This window comes from Protopterus annectens, chromosome 4.part1 (assembly GCF_019279795.1).
Source record: "Protopterus annectens isolate FY-2018-M chromosome 4.part1, PAN1.0, whole genome shotgun sequence".
Taxonomy (NCBI): Eukaryota; Metazoa; Chordata; order Ceratodontiformes; family Protopteridae; genus Protopterus; species Protopterus annectens.
In genome coordinates this window covers 981,430,722-981,446,941 of record NC_056734.1, presented here as the reverse complement: position 1 = coordinate 981,446,941, position 16,220 = coordinate 981,430,722, and positions in this window count along the sequence as shown.

Below are 16,220 nucleotides of genomic sequence, written 5' to 3'. Positions count from 1 at the left end.
TTTACTGCTATGACTGGCTGAAGTCTGTGCCCAGTCTGTAGTTATTATAGAGGTGTCTAAATACATTGATAGAGCATTTTCTTGTAGTATAACTGATTCTAATACTATATCCAATTTTCACTGTTTTATGAGTAACGTAATGTTCTATTCATCAAAACACCAACAGTTTGCATGTTATATTAGCTGTTGTTTTATTGTTATAGCTACCAGTATTTTTACATAAGGGTCCTAGATCATTAGTATGATTTTTAACTGCTGTTTTTCATTCAATGCCTTTTTTATAAGCCAGTGTTAATGCTACACTGTGAGTGTTCTCATGTTACTGTTTGGGTATTGTTCACAGTAAGGGAACACAACAGCTAGTCTGACAGCTTGTTTTCATGATAATTTTCATAATGACAACACTAGTTCCCTGTAGTGCTGAAACATGGAATGGAGGGTATGTTTCAGAGTACTATGAGTAATAGAAATTATGACACTGTCCCTTCCACTGGCCACAAAGTAACCTTTCTTGTTATTCTGGTTTAATGTGATGTTTCATTTTGATAAAAATTCAACATCTGAGTACACAAGTCAGTCATGTAACTGCCATCCATCATCCAGTGTCCTCCTGCAATCAATATGAACTTTACATGCTACTGAATAACTTAAAACATATGGCTGTAGCCAAACTATAAGCAAAAGGTCAGTCTGACTCTATCAGTATATGTCCCCTTCATTTTCAAATGTATTATTTGTTAACGGATACTATTTGATTAACTCACTTGCTATAGCCTAGTGCATGTATTTTCTGTTGAGAAATTCAGTGGCCCTGCAGGTCTTATTTCAGATTTGCATGGCAATACATGGATTTTTCAACATTACAAATGTCAGACTATGGATTTAACTTGTAAAACATTAGACTATGATTTACTGGCTGACTTGTCATGGAATAAATAAGCTGTAGATGACATACATTGTAGCTCACAGGTAAGCACCTGCGACTTGTGCACATGATGATACTGCTGCCTTTGCTATATACTCTTAAAACTCTTAAGACAGTGGACTTTAGGGGTGGTACTACAATAGTATCCCTCCTCTTTACATTTAATACTGATATGTCAGTTGTAGAATCCTTCAGGTTTTTGGGATCTATAATCTTCCAGGACTTGAAGTGGGAGACTAATGTAGGGTCCATCATAAAAAAGGCACAACAGCGAATGTACTTTCTGTGACAGCTGAGGAAGTTCCTCCTCCCACAGGAATTGTTGATTCAGTTCTATACAGCAGTCATTGAGTCTGTTCTCAGATCATCCATAACAGTGTGGTTTGGATCACTGTCTAATCATGACAAAAATAGGTTAAATCCAATAGTCAGGTCTGCTGAAAATATCACTGGGGCTAATTTGCCCTCCTTAAGGACCTGTATTATTGCAGGGTCATGAAAGGGCAGGGAAGATCATCACCGACCCTTCACATCCAGGCCACCATCTTTCTGAACTATTGCCATCAGCTAGGTGTTATACATTAATACACACCAGCACAAGCAGATATAAGAACAGTTTTTTCCACAGGCTATCAAGTTCATAAACGGTTAACTCAGGTTTTTAGGATGGGGTGTTCTTTTTCCCAAGCCTCCAAGGATTCTGCAGTGTTGTTTACATATTGTTAATTCTTGTTTCTTTCAGAGTTTATTTCAGTATTTCTTGCACTGAGTTGCACTTTGCACCTTGTATGTATACGTAGGGTCTATTTATAACAGCGAATGCTTAAAATGGCGAACGCTGTATAATCGACCCAAAAAAAACGATAACACAAAATTCCAAACAAACGGAGCAGTGATTTTTTTTCTCCAGGGAAAAAAATTGCTGGGCCGCAAAAAAAAACAAAAAAAAATAAAGTGGGGGGCTTTGCCCAGCACCCCCCCAACTTAAATATACCAACTCCGAGGTCACACCACAGTGGAGGAAATGGCAAAGTCCCGAAAACAGCCCAGTGATTTTTTTTTTCCCCTAGGGAAAAAATTGCTGTTACGTGTCTTCGGGATTTTGCATTTTCGACATTTAGCTGTCGATTAAACAGCTTTCTCTATATTAAGCGTTTGCTTACTTAATAGGGAACCATATATGTATACTTACTTTTTTGTCTTGTTCTTAGTAGTTGCATGTATGTCATTTGTCTTGTTCTTAATAGTTGTATGTATGTCATTTATATAATTCATACTTGGAGAGTCACTGAAACTGGAGTCAAATTCCTTGTATACGTGCATAATTGGCCAATCAATGTGAATCTGATTCTATTTTGATAGATATGAAGAGTGCAAGGATGGAAAAGGACACTATTGTTACAGTTCTGGTAATGGTAAGCCAATGCAAAAGGTTTCCCCAAAAGACTCTGTGTAACCTGAACATAGGTACATATGCAAGTGGACAAGGAAGTTGTTAAACTATGACAACAGAGGTAATTACCTGCTTTTAGAAAAAAAACAGTCTGAGATTTATGTTTGGAAAGATCAACTGAACTGTAATTTTACTAATTGCTGATTTTATGTGTAGGTTTACCCAAGTACTGTACCATACTGTCAGACAACAGGCATTCTGCACAACAGTTTACACATTCATCTGGATTATTTGTAGCATTTGTCAATACAGAACGTCTCTGTAAATGAGAAGAGTCTAAGTGGAATTCTCCTGTGCATAAAATAGTTTTCCTTTCACAGCAAGCATGTGCAACCCCTGAGGAACAATGAATTCCTCCATGTGCAAACAAGATGGTGAGCAAACTGTGTGGATATACACTGAATCCCCTAAACAGACTACTGGCGTCAATGATAGCAGGATCTTTCTCAATGTGCATCTTTTTCAGCATCAGAACATCTTGTGATGACTGCTGCTTTATCACTCTGTACCCTACTCAAAGGAACACCCCACATCTCAACATGAATATTGGCTAGATCAAAACCATCCACTGGATTTTCATTTATCTCTGAAAAATGCTTCTCAGTGAAGCCCAGTCAGACAAACCCTTTCACCAGAATGGGTGACAGCTGAAACTGATTTAACTTGCCCAAAGGTTGTGGCATACCTTCCGTTAATTAAGAGTTCAGAAATTTGGGGAAATAGGACTTATCTGAACAGTATTATACAGAGGATCAATATCCTCTGTATTTGGTGTTGAATGCCCCTTCCATGTTAGACCCATCCAAACTACACAGGCATCACCTCCACACATGGCATCTAGTAGATGCACTGCCTCCAAGGTGTGTATATCCAGCACTGGGGAGAGGTGTTTATGTAGCCATTGCTGCCAAGACTCCAGGACATTGTTGGACCAGGGTGTTACTCTTGGCGTTACTCAGCAGATGTGCATGTTGATGATCCAGGCACAATTTATTTATTTATTTATTTACCTTTCTTGACTGGGAAAGTCAGACTTGGCAGAGCCCATTTTCAGGAGAGGCACTGACAGAAAAGTTCCATCACAGTACATTTATATTAACACGTGAATTTCAGACAGTTCTCAGAAAACTAACAGTTACACTTCTCAGAAAAACAAAACATAATTACAAGACAGGTATATACAGTGAAGTATTTATGTTAACTTGTATAAGTCTATGCTGTTCTAGTAGCTTTAAAATCTTGCAGCAAGTAAAGAGAGTTTAGTGCTCTTATGTTTCCATACAGAAAGTTTGTAAAGAGTTTGGGAGATACAATGAAGACTATAGCTGAGAAGTAAGTTATAAAATGATGTAGAAGAGGAGATACTAGTGTTGTATATGAGGACAGTGGTAATAGCATGTGACTGGAAGAGCATGGTGTAAGATGGGGTGTGTCTAGGCTACCTCTTCCAAATTGGTGTATGTGGAAGGTTTGTAACGTGGGTAGATAAGGAATGCATGAGAGGAGTACACTGGTGGACAGGCTCAGTTAGAAAAGAGAATGATGAAACGTAGGGTTCAAGTAAGACAAAGATGAAAACTGCTGGTTAACAAGTGATGAAGAGAGTATATTGCTTTAAGTGCAGGGGGGTTGCTAGGGGTGTAATGATTCAAGTATAGGAGGGGACAAAGTTAGCAGTAGGCAAAAAAAGGTTTGTGCTTTCATTCAAGGTCTCAACCTGGTGATGAACATGAACATGACCAGGATTGGGTAAGGTATGGTTTGAGATGGATTTTATAGCTTGAGAGTTTGCTACTCTTTTTATTTGTGTTGGGATGGTGTTTCAGAGTTGGAGATATAGCAGGAATATAGTTTCCTATTATTTTCCTAACTGAAACCAACATTTTATTTTTCATGTACTATAACAGCCAATGTCGTACATAGTGCTACCTACATACTACTTTTTGCACTTTATCTACTCATAGGCTATGTCTGTTGTTAAAATTACTAAAATGGTCTATAATGATATAACTATAGAATTGTCCAGATGTGCAGTATATCTTATAACCTAGTTTACATTCTATCAGCTTATTTTTGTATAGTATTCCTCATGTCATTTGTATTGTTTTTGGACTATAATGTATTTGTATTGTACTATTTGTTGAGCTTTCTTTCCAGGCCTCTGCTGAAGACAGGTTCTGTAGACCCAGTCGGACCACCCCAGTAAACAAATATCAAATAAATAAATAGTGAGTACGTTGATGAATTATTTGATTTACTAGTACTTAGTAGAAATGTATTACCAAAATGGATGTCTCTTGTGGGGGTGTAGGGCAATACTATATTTTTTAACATAGGACATTTTTAGGATTAGATAACTTCACTGCTGAAAGCATCCATATCCTCATGGAAGCATTTAAGACATGGAAAATATTTTGGGGGAAGGGAGTTCAAGATATGCAAAGCAATCTAAAGTGTGGAATCAAGTTATGGATAACATAAATGTTATAGGAGGAAGGGTATGTATTTTGGCACAGTGCAGAAAGAGAGATAATGATATGGTTCCTCATGCAAGTAATAAAGCGAGGTAGACTGAAACTGCACAGAGTACCATAGCTGGTGGGCTTTCCTCTATCCAAAATTTAACATCTCTTGAGGAGTACTAGCTTTCCCATGGTTTAATTTTTCCAAGTGTTTCTAACACCATGATGGGAATGCACCATATTCCTACGTCAGCGTACAATTAGAGTTCATGAAATTAGCATTGTTTCAGTCTTTGATGTTAGCAAAGAGTGTCTTCTCAGCAACTTTTGATGTACCCAGAATTGTTTCCTTCTGTAATTCATTCAGGGCTTCATGTATTAGTAGCATATTTAAATATGATTGTGTAGAACAGTGTGTGTGTGTGTGTGTGTGTGTGTGTGTGTGTGTGTGTGTGTGTGTGTGTGTGTGTGTGTGTGCGTGTGCGTGTGCGTGTGCGTGTGTGCGTGTGCGTGTGCGTGTGTGTGTGTGTGTGTGCGTGTGTTTTGTACCTTTAAGAAGCATTTCCAAGGACAGCACTTGCATATAAATAGCAAGCACATGCTAGCTTCAGTGCCATTTTGAGAGTGCAGCCAGAGAGTGAGCATGTATGAGTGTAATAGCTAGTTTAAAAATAAAAATAAAAAAATAGAGTGCAATCAAATGGAGAATGTATTGACCACTACACATTAAACACTGAGGGCTTTTGTCTTGATAAGACTTCTTCAGACTGAATCCAGTCTGAAGAAGTCTTATCAAGACGAAAGCGCTCACTGTTTAATGTGTTGTGGTCAGTAAATTCTCCATTTGATTATACTCCGTTTTTTTTTGTTTTTTTTTAGCTTTTTTCTGTTTTTTGAGTGTTCTGCGGTTTAGTAATAGCTAGTTTGTAAGTTTATCTAAGTTAAAGTTATTAAGCCTCAATCGTGATGTGTTTGTACATAATAAAGCTGCTTGAACAGAACCCATGAAGATTCATCTATTTTATCCTGACTGGACGAGTGACAGATTGTAAATTATTTTTTTATTAGACCTGATGCACCTACCCCTATTGGAACTGCCTGACATTATTTTTCTTTGACATTGCTCTCATTTCTGCTTGTAAATCCTGGTATTTTATGACTTTGTTTTTTTTTTCTCTTTTTCTGTTCATAAGACGGTACAGTTACTGGTTGGAACAATTTCAATAATCAGTGCTCCTCCCCCCCACTTTTTTTTGTGTAGACCACTATATCTGCTTTTCTTGCACCTGTTTCTTGATCTGTTGATGATGGGTGATCCCATGGCTATAAAATTCATAATTCTCTGTAATGCGTTTTGTTTTACATTTCCAATGCATCTCAGCTACTTCTGTATATAGTAGGGTTTGCACAATTCCCAGTGCAGCAAACTTGCCACTTCATTGTGCCTTTCAGTATGCATGCCATCTGCCATGAGTGTATAACACCCAGCAACAAAATGTGTAACTGTTTCCAGTTCTATTTTACTGAACCTGCATTTGTCTATTTCTCTAAACCAATATGTATGTAGTGCACTATCCTGGGCTGCAATCACCAATTTCCATGCCTGGATAATGCATAGACGCCCTCACATCATTTCCTTATCTGAAACCTGGCTTAAGCCACATATCACTAACAATGACATTCTCCCACCATGTTCTAATATCTATCACTCTGATAGATTCCCAAAAAAGGGGGTGGTGTAGCCATCCTCCATTCCAATACCCAGTTGAACTCATCATCCTTAATTGCCACCTTAACCCTCACAAAAATTAGCTGTTGCCGCCATCTATATCTCTCCTGGAAACAATTCATCCACTTTAGAGAATATCTTATCCTAGTTTTCCCAGAATATTCCCTATGAAACCCTCATCTTAGGTGATGTTAACCTAGATTGGTCTAAACTTAAAACTGACTCTCCACAACTCAGCATCAACCTGCATGATTTCCATCAACTGATATCTTCGCCCACCCGCCTCCATAAAAACTCATCTTCAGCTCCATAATTGACTGGATACTCACCAACTCCTCTCACCACTACCACAATCCCATTACCCTACCAGACCAACTTAGCGACCACCACCCCACCTCAGTCCTGAGATACACCATCCTACCCCCCCAAATCCCACCTTTATAGAGATTGCTGAAAACTCTCTAATTTTAATGTAGTCCAAATCAACTCTGTTCTATCCACCATTGACTGGTCCATCCTTAAACAAATCCCTCTCAATGATGCAGTTACTAGGTGCAATAGCATCTTCCTGAATACCCTGAACTCCCTTGTTCCCTCTAGGAAGATTAGAATAAAACCCAATTATGCTCCCTGGCTCTCAAAAGAAACAAAGTCCCTTATGCTAAAAAGAGAGAGAGCTTGGAAAGCCTGGATCAAAACAAAGGAATAACCTCTGCTACATAATTAGACACACCTCAGAAATCTTACAAAAAGCAAATCAATAATGACAAAAAGTCCTTTTATAACTCTGCCCAATTCAATAACAAATCCAACCCTCGCAAGTTCTGGTATACTATTAACAAAATTCTCTTTCCAGGCTGCCCCTCAGCCCCCTGCCCCTACCCAAATACATCTCCTCTGGAAACTGCTACTCTTCTCAATAAACACTTTACTGAAACCATTCAAACACTCATACCTTCCAACTGTAACACAACTTCTCTGCCTACCCCTCCCAATACTTCTAACAAACTATTTGCTTTAAATCCAGTTCCTACTTCCTACATCAGATCTCTTCTTCACAAACTCAAACCCTGCTCTCCCCTCCACTGGCAATCTACCTCCTACCTTCCTCAAACTTGCCGCTGACTCCATTGCCTATCCAGTATCTATACTAATAAATAGATTTATTCAATAATCCACCACCCTTACCATACGGAAATCCTTTTTCACTATTCCCCTGCATAAAGGTGGAAACTCTACAGACCCATCTAACTACCAACCTATAGCTAGTCTATCTTCTCTCTCTAAGATTCTCGAAAAATCTATCCACTCACAACTACTCAACTACCTCCTCCAGCATAACCTCCTTACTCCCACTCAGCATGGTTTCCGTCCCAACCATAGCACAACTTTGTGTCTTTCGGTTTTTCCCGGTTAGAGGTCGCCACAGCGGAACTCCGGTCCACTAATGATTGGTAGTGGATTTTTACATACAGGGTTACCAGCCCTGATGCACAACCTTCAACGAAGGCATGCCCCATTCACGTATGCCTCCACACAGAAGACGCTCTAGCTGAGAATCGAACGGGACAACGTCTTGCTATGAGGTGACAACGCTACCGCAGCACCAACCATAGCATAACTACTGCCCTCTTATTCTTTACACATACCATTGCCCTGGCCCTAGACAATAACAAACTCATATCATGTCTCTTCCTTGGCCTTTCCAAAGCCTTTGATACAGTCTCCCATCCCCTACTGCTATCTAAACTTGCAGACCTCAATCTATCTTCTTCCTCCCTTGCCTGGTTCTCAAGTTACTTATCCTGCAGGCAGCAATCTGCTTTTCCATTCATACCTGTCCCAACCGGGGTACCATACAGTTCCATCCTGTGTCCCCTCCTATTTAATGTCTTTACCAATGATCTCTATATTTCTTGTAAACAATCCTCCCTCATCCAATATCCAGACAACTTGACTCTCATCTCCATCTCGGACAATATCTCTAATCTGCACACTCTTACTCAACAGGCCTTCCTATCCACTGAACAGTGGTTGTGCAGGAATCTACTCATTCTCAACCCTAAAAAGACCAAACTCTTATTATTTTTCCCCTGATTTCTCTCTCACCTCAAATCCACCTTTACTATTACTTCCTCTAATAACACTGTTATAACCTGAAGCTCACACTAATCTCCTTGGGGTCATCATAGATGATGAACTCAAATTCAACTTGCACATCCTCCAAAGCATAAAAAAGACTCACCAGAAACTTGGTTTACTGTATCGCAACAAACAATTTCTAACTACAAATGCCAGACTCTCCCTTGGACAAGCTCTTCTCCTTCCCTCCCTTCTATATGCTAACCCAGTACTCACCAACATCCAAACTACTACTTTAAACAAACTCCAGCAAACTTACCACAAGATAGCTAGATTTATCACAAACTCTCCATAAAATACACATTACTGCCTTGCCCTAAATACTCTCCACTGGTTAAAATTCCCCCATCTTCTACTGCTGTCACAACTTCAAATGTTATACTTCATTCTTTACAAACCTTCATCCTGCCCTGCTCTCTCCCTTCATCTGTATCTGCACTCCTCTGCAGACTCTCCGTATCTCTAATCAGCAACTACTACAAATCTACCAACCCAAAAAATACCTGGGAAATTCCTATATAAACACTCCGTCACCCAAGCCTGGAACAAACTCCCAAGAGACGTTTGTTCCATAATTCACCCATCCCACTTTAAAGAAAAATTCAAACTTCATCTACTCAACTCCAAAATATATCCTTGTCAAGCCCCTACTTAAGCACCCCACAACCCTATTGTTTACCTTTTCAGTCCCTCCACATACAGCTAAGTTGTCCACTACTGTGGATACTTATTAAACTCTACAGTCAATACTGTTGAACTTAACTCTTTTTGTAAATATGTAAATATATTTTTAGTCTGTAAAAATATTGATATGTATATATCATGTGTTTGCATTTCTGCTTTGTCTCTCTCACGTTCTTATATAACTGATTTTGACCATATTTCTGACTCAGATGTTTGATTCTCTGTAAACTGTTTGTGTTTTTTGGAGCTTTTCTCCTGGGGTCTCCACTGAACATGGGCCACAAGCCCAGCTGGACCAACCTGGTTAACAAATGTCAGTACATAAATAAATACTTTGCCCTTCATTTTTGGTGTGGATTTCTTTATCCATGACTGTGGATGCTGTCAGATGCTATTTTGTAATCTCTCCATGCCATACTTGATGTTTTCCTTTTTACAACTCTATAATATGGTTTTATTTAGCAACAAATGATCTTTTGTTCCATAGTACTTTCTTTTATTACCTTTTTATTCTTTTGTCATAAATTAATTTTATTCTAAATGACTGTAAACTCTGTTAGTATCAGTTCTAATATACAATTGGTATATTGTCGTAATTGATGCAGGCAGACTTATAGTCATTTAGAAAAAAAAATCAATTATGACAAAAGAACAAAAAGGTAATAAAAGAAAGTCATATGGAACAAAGGATCATTTGTTTCTCCCACATGTTGAATGAACTTAGTAAACCAACATGTACACTGTCCACTACCCTAAGCTCCCGTTACTACTTTTCATCCATTGGTTCCAACTCACTTTGCCTTAACCATTCTTGCTTCAAATTCTGATCAACGTGAGGTTATTCCAGGATATATCTACACATGCCACTGTATTTATGGCTTTTCCACATTTTTTCCTTCTCATCTGATCCTTCTCCTTCTCTTATTTCTTTTGTTTTTTGGCACATTCACTTGCTGTCTGATTTTTGTCTACTTCTAGTTTGATTTTCATTCCCACTGGACACTGGAATGCTTCTGCAGAGAGGTCATCTTAGACATCCTCTCATTATGTTTTAAAATTCTCATTATATTTGGGTCTGGTGAGGTTAGCAGATGTGAGTGCAGTCCCAAGACACCACAGATCTATACATGTAATCAATTTCAATGAGGCCCATACCTTTTTCAGAGTGTTAAATATAGTCTTGATATATACTGATTTTTATTATGTCATTTGATAAGCATAAATCATTTTTCTTGTTTTTGTGCACAACTGATCCAATACCTTCAGGGGCCAATCAATTACACCAAAACTGTAAGTTAGAACAACAAGATCAAACTGGTTTATAACATAGACCTTGTTGCTAGATGCCAAGGCTGGTCAGTATTAGTTTTAATCTTCTGAAATATTCCTTATTGAGTTTTATTCACATTTCTTCATGTTTTATTGCCAGACCTTCATCAGTTGCAAAATATTTATGCACTCCTTCCTACTCAAGTTCCTTTCCATCACATTCTTATCCCAAACTGATAATTTTTGGTACTGCAACTTTCCTGCTTCAAATATTGCTTTTGCACATGTATCAAGACCAAATGTCATTCTTATATCATCTGAGAAAGTTTTAACCTCTTACAGTTGTACTTTCAACTCCTCATTTGATGAGCCATGCATTATTTAAGTCCTCCACAAAAGGTAGATGAGAAGTCTTTTAGCAAGTTTGTTTTCTAGTAGCCAAATTGTAACCAAGACCTAATCTGCTAAGTAAACAGTTTAATGGGTTAAGGGTAAAACAAGAGCAGTGACAAAGAATCACCCTGGAATATCTTCCTTTGAATTTTTACCCCTGGGTAATAATTTGCCCTTTATTATAGCTTAACTGCAAATACGGTCACTGTAATGGAATTTTTCAGTGTAGGATGTGTCATACATATCTGTAAGCACTCCTTTATCTATGAATGTGGGATGCTATCAAATTCTTTTTTGTAATCTATCCATGCCATACTTATATTCCTCCCTTTCTCGCAATTCTGTTATGGTTTTATCAGATTTCTAGCATTTTAGGTCTTACTTTCTTTTGTTATCCTTTTGTTCTATTGTTATGATTAGGTTTTCTTCTAAATGACTCTGACGTCTGTCGGCATCAGTTCCAGTATATATTTTGTACATCATGGGAAGACAAATTATTGGTCTGTAATTTTTTACAATGGCTAACAGATTCACTCTTAAGGAGGGGTATCTTTTGTTGTTAACTAGGCTGATGACTTCAGAATGCACATGTAAGTAATTCTTATTCAGGGCTAAATCTTTGTGTAAAGATGTTAATACTTTTAGCCAGAAGTTAGGCATTGCATCTGGTCGTGGGATTTTCAGTTTAGGAGCTTTTTGTTAATTTTGTTTCAATTTCTCTAGCCGTTACTTCATATCATTTTATATCCTGTACATTTGAACTCCTTATTGTTCCTTTTAATTTTCTATCCATTCATCATCTTTGTTATGTTCCACACGGTCTTCATAACTATTTCTCCAAAATGTGTCTATTTCTTCCTTTTTTGGTGGTGTTTTCATTCCTTTTTCTTTGTTTCCCAGCTCTCTATAAAATTTTGGGGGTCACTGAGGAATTGCTTATTTTGTACTTTACCTTTATATTTATCTGCATCTCTTCTAAGTTTTTCTACCTGTGCTGACATCTTAAGTTTATTATTTGCAATACTGTGTGATAGATCCTGGCCAGTTCTCATACTGTGCATTGCTTTTACCATGTCTATTTTTTCTAACTATTTTTGTTGATCTGTTCCCTCTCCTATCTAACAGTGCCACGTCTTGTCTTAATTGCTTTATTTGCCCTATTATTATTTGCTCTATTGCTGTGTCTACGATGGCATTTATTTTCCCCTTCCTTTCCTTTATTGCTGTGTGTTTTTGTGGTAAGACTTTATCTCTTATTAATTTACTTGCACAGTAATATATCCTATTTACTTCTGTTATATCATATGAATTTCTGTTATCAGTCCTGATTACTGTGTTCATCAGTTTTATCAGATTTCTAGCATTTTAGGTCTTACTTTCTGTGATCTGTTTCTTTCATCAACCTTAATATGGCTATCTCTGTTAAATCAAGCAGGTCTTCCCTTAGATCATTTTCTTCTAAACTGAGAGCACATTCTTTGCTCTCTGTTTCCTGCAGGCATTCTACAGAAAGTTCCAGGATGTTTTCCTGTGACACATCTTCAGCTGCATCTTGCATGTGAGGGGATGACTATGATGCAGAAGATGATGCCACTCATTTCATTCATTCAGTGTGGCAGGGGGTAAGAAGGTCAGGTTTTCCCTACCATTTGTATTATTAGGGTAAGAATACCTTCATTTGGTGAACGTATGTATATAACTTTGAAATGTGTCCTTATCAAGTATTTTGTCACTATCAGTGGTAGTAGTACCACAGAAGCAGACAAAGCATGACAACTATGGACATCATACCTGAAGAACTATTTAAGAGTTGAAGTTTAAACAGGATACATTATTCAAAATATTTATGTCATTTTTCACAGGTATAACACCACAAACAATATACTCTGTTGATAATGATGCCATCACTTTGTCATGACACAGCCTCAGGATAGTGGCAAACAGTTGCAAAGTGTACTAGCAGCCCCCCCCCCACCTCCCTACAGGTTGGTAACTCCATAATCACTGACACAGAGTCACACATACAGTACCATGTGGAAATGCCATTGCTAGAAGGAAGGAAATTACCTTGCAGCTCAATACCTTTTTCATGTGGACAAGATGAACTCTTGAGAAAGACATAGTAATGTCTGAGGTTCCATTACCCACTATGCAGCCTACATGCAGGGGTGCATACAAAAATATCAATCACAGCAATCTCTAGAGGCATGCAAGGCCTTATCTGCAAAGCAACAGATTTCCTGAGACATAGTTCAGGTACAGACTACTGCCACTGAAAGTCAGGTAGAGTGCTGTAGGCTATGCATGAGAAAATTCAACAGTACATGGCTTCCATGGCATCCTGTACCTGTACATTACTGAAAATCTACTAGACACATACTGCTGATGGTGGTGGGTGTGGCCAAGGGAATGTCCACATGTGTAGTCTATGAGTAAGCTGCACATCATATACGTGCCAACAAAGTGGTACAGACATGTATGTGGATTTACTCAAGAAGAAGAAAGTTAGGCCTCATCAGACTTAAACATCATGAGGTCAGACTTCTGAGTCAAGGTCTGGGTCCCACAGTACTGTTCGATCAATGTCAAGTGCTTAGCCTTCATCTAGTAGAGTTTGACATTGTAGTACCTCAGCCTCATGTCCACATGCTGGAACTTGCTCACAATCTGTGAGAGTAGTACCAACATCATGGTTAGGAGACACTGTCTTTGATACATTTCACATATGATACAATTACTATTACTGTAATACAAAAGTGGACTTTGCTGAAGGGAATACAGTTAATAACAAACCACCTATGTTAGAAGTAACAACAATTGCACTTACCTGTATACTAAAAAAAATCCCCAACATTTAATAATAACAATCAAGAAAGTGATACCTGCTGTAAACAGAAAAAAATATTTGAGACTGCAATGACACTGAAATTTGCATTTACCTACATGCTGGGAAAAATCACAAAAAATAATAAAAAATCAAAACGATACTTGTATAAGGAAAAAAAAGATATTTGTGACTGCAATAGCACTGAAATTTGCATAGCCAAGTGAATGTGAATTTACTTTCATTACTACAACAGTTCAGTTGTTTAGCATGTATCATTTTTAGTACTTCACCTCACCTACTTTCTCTCCCCCTCCCACCCTGCCGGTGTAAGTAGCAGTTGTGCCACTGACCTCTAAACACTGTGCAAAAGATGAATGAAAAAATGACCTGGCACCTCACCTAAGTGTCATGTTTAATCATACCCTCACCTCAGGCTTCGTGCCCACTGAGTGGTGCACAACTACGGTTATCCCACTCCATAAGGGGGGATCCACCTTGGATCCTGGGAACTACCGCCCCATCAGTCTGATGAGCCTGATTTCCAAGGCCATGGAACGTATTATCATGGAACTTATAAACAAAGACATTGGCAACCTTCAAACACTGGACCCCACCCAGTTTGGGTTCGTGAAGGGCCGATCTTGTCTCCTGAACCTCATTGACTTCTTTGAATCAGTCTCCAGAGCCGTGGACGAGGGTAAGGTAGTCCACACAGCCTATCTAGACCTCGCCAAGGCCTTTGACACCATCCCCCACTCTGGAATCACAGATAAACTTACTAAGCTGGGCATTAATCCCTACGTCACTTGATGCATTTCCAACTGGCTTACTGATAGAACCCAGACTGTAAAAGTAGCTGACTACAAATCCAGCTCCAGAAAAGTGACAAGTGGAGTACCTCAGGGTTCACTCCTGGGACCACTCTTGTTTGGCATCTACTTCTCTGAAGTACAGGCCAGCACTAAGGGACTCTGGCTAACAAATTTCACAGATGACTGCAAACTGGGAGTCATTACTGAATCCCCAAATGATGTGGATACTCTACAAAAGCGCCTTACAGAAACATATGGTTGGTGCCAGAGCCATGGGCTCAAGCTCAATGCCAAGAAATGTATAGTTATCCCCTTTGGGAAAAAACATGTTCCTGTGAATTACCACATAGGTGGCAGTTTCACCTTCAATAACGACATTGCCACAACAGTCAGGAAATCCTTCTATGTGGCATACCTCATCACTAAGGGCTTTTCATCCAGAAAAAAGGAGGTCATTGTCCCACTGTACTCAACCCTCATTAGACTCATTATAGAATACAATGCCCCATTTGGTATGTACCTCTCAAGACATCTGCAACAACTGGAAAGGCCGCAGAAATACCTCACTAAAAGAACCACAGGCCTAAAGCAAATGCCCTATGCTGACCGTCTTAAAAAACTCCAGCTATACTCTGTCGCATATCATCTGCTCAGAGGCAATCTCTGCTTAACATACAAGGCCATGTCAAACCCAGAGCTGTTGGACATGCTACACTTAAAGAAATCCCAATCCCTTAGTGTCACACACTCCAGGGATCTAAACCTTGTCATCACAATAAACAAAACATGCTGGAGGGATAGGTTCCTGACCCAGAAACTCCCCAAACCCTGGAATAGACTGCCCATATAAGTCAAGCAGAGCGCCTCTTTGGCCCTCTTCAAAAGGATGATTGGACTGGAGAAAGGAAATTCACCCTGGGGATCACGTCAGTCGCCCTGCTAGACAGGGGTCCAGGGAAGTAAATAGTGTGGGAAGAAACAGCCAGGGAATTGTTATGGCTAGGCTTGTATAGGCCCCATGCCGATAGCCTAGTACCAACCTATGAACCTATGAAGGCTATGTCCATATGAACAATACATTTGTACATATGTGGGGAAATCTCTGATGCATGGGATCAGTTCACCCTGCACTACTCGGCACACCACATGGTAACTCTGAGAGCATCAAGAATTTTCTTTGTATCTTTACACTTTTACATAATGAATGTCATGGCCCATAGTTGTGGACTAGATGCCACCACTTTATCTGCACTACCATGTACAGTGCACTCAGGTTACTGTACCACATGTACCAATTTGATTCTGTCATAGTCTATTTGGGTATAAATGACCTGAGACTATCTCTTTGGACTTTATGAAAAAAGGCATTATGGATCTCTCTGAATATGTCACAGACAGGTGTGTGATTGCATTGAGCAGGATGATGCCACAGTATGAACAGAAAATGATTGATTTTAACAATTGGCATAGTTTCTGGTATTATTTCAGGGGGGGTCAAATATCAGTTAGCATGGGAGGACAGAC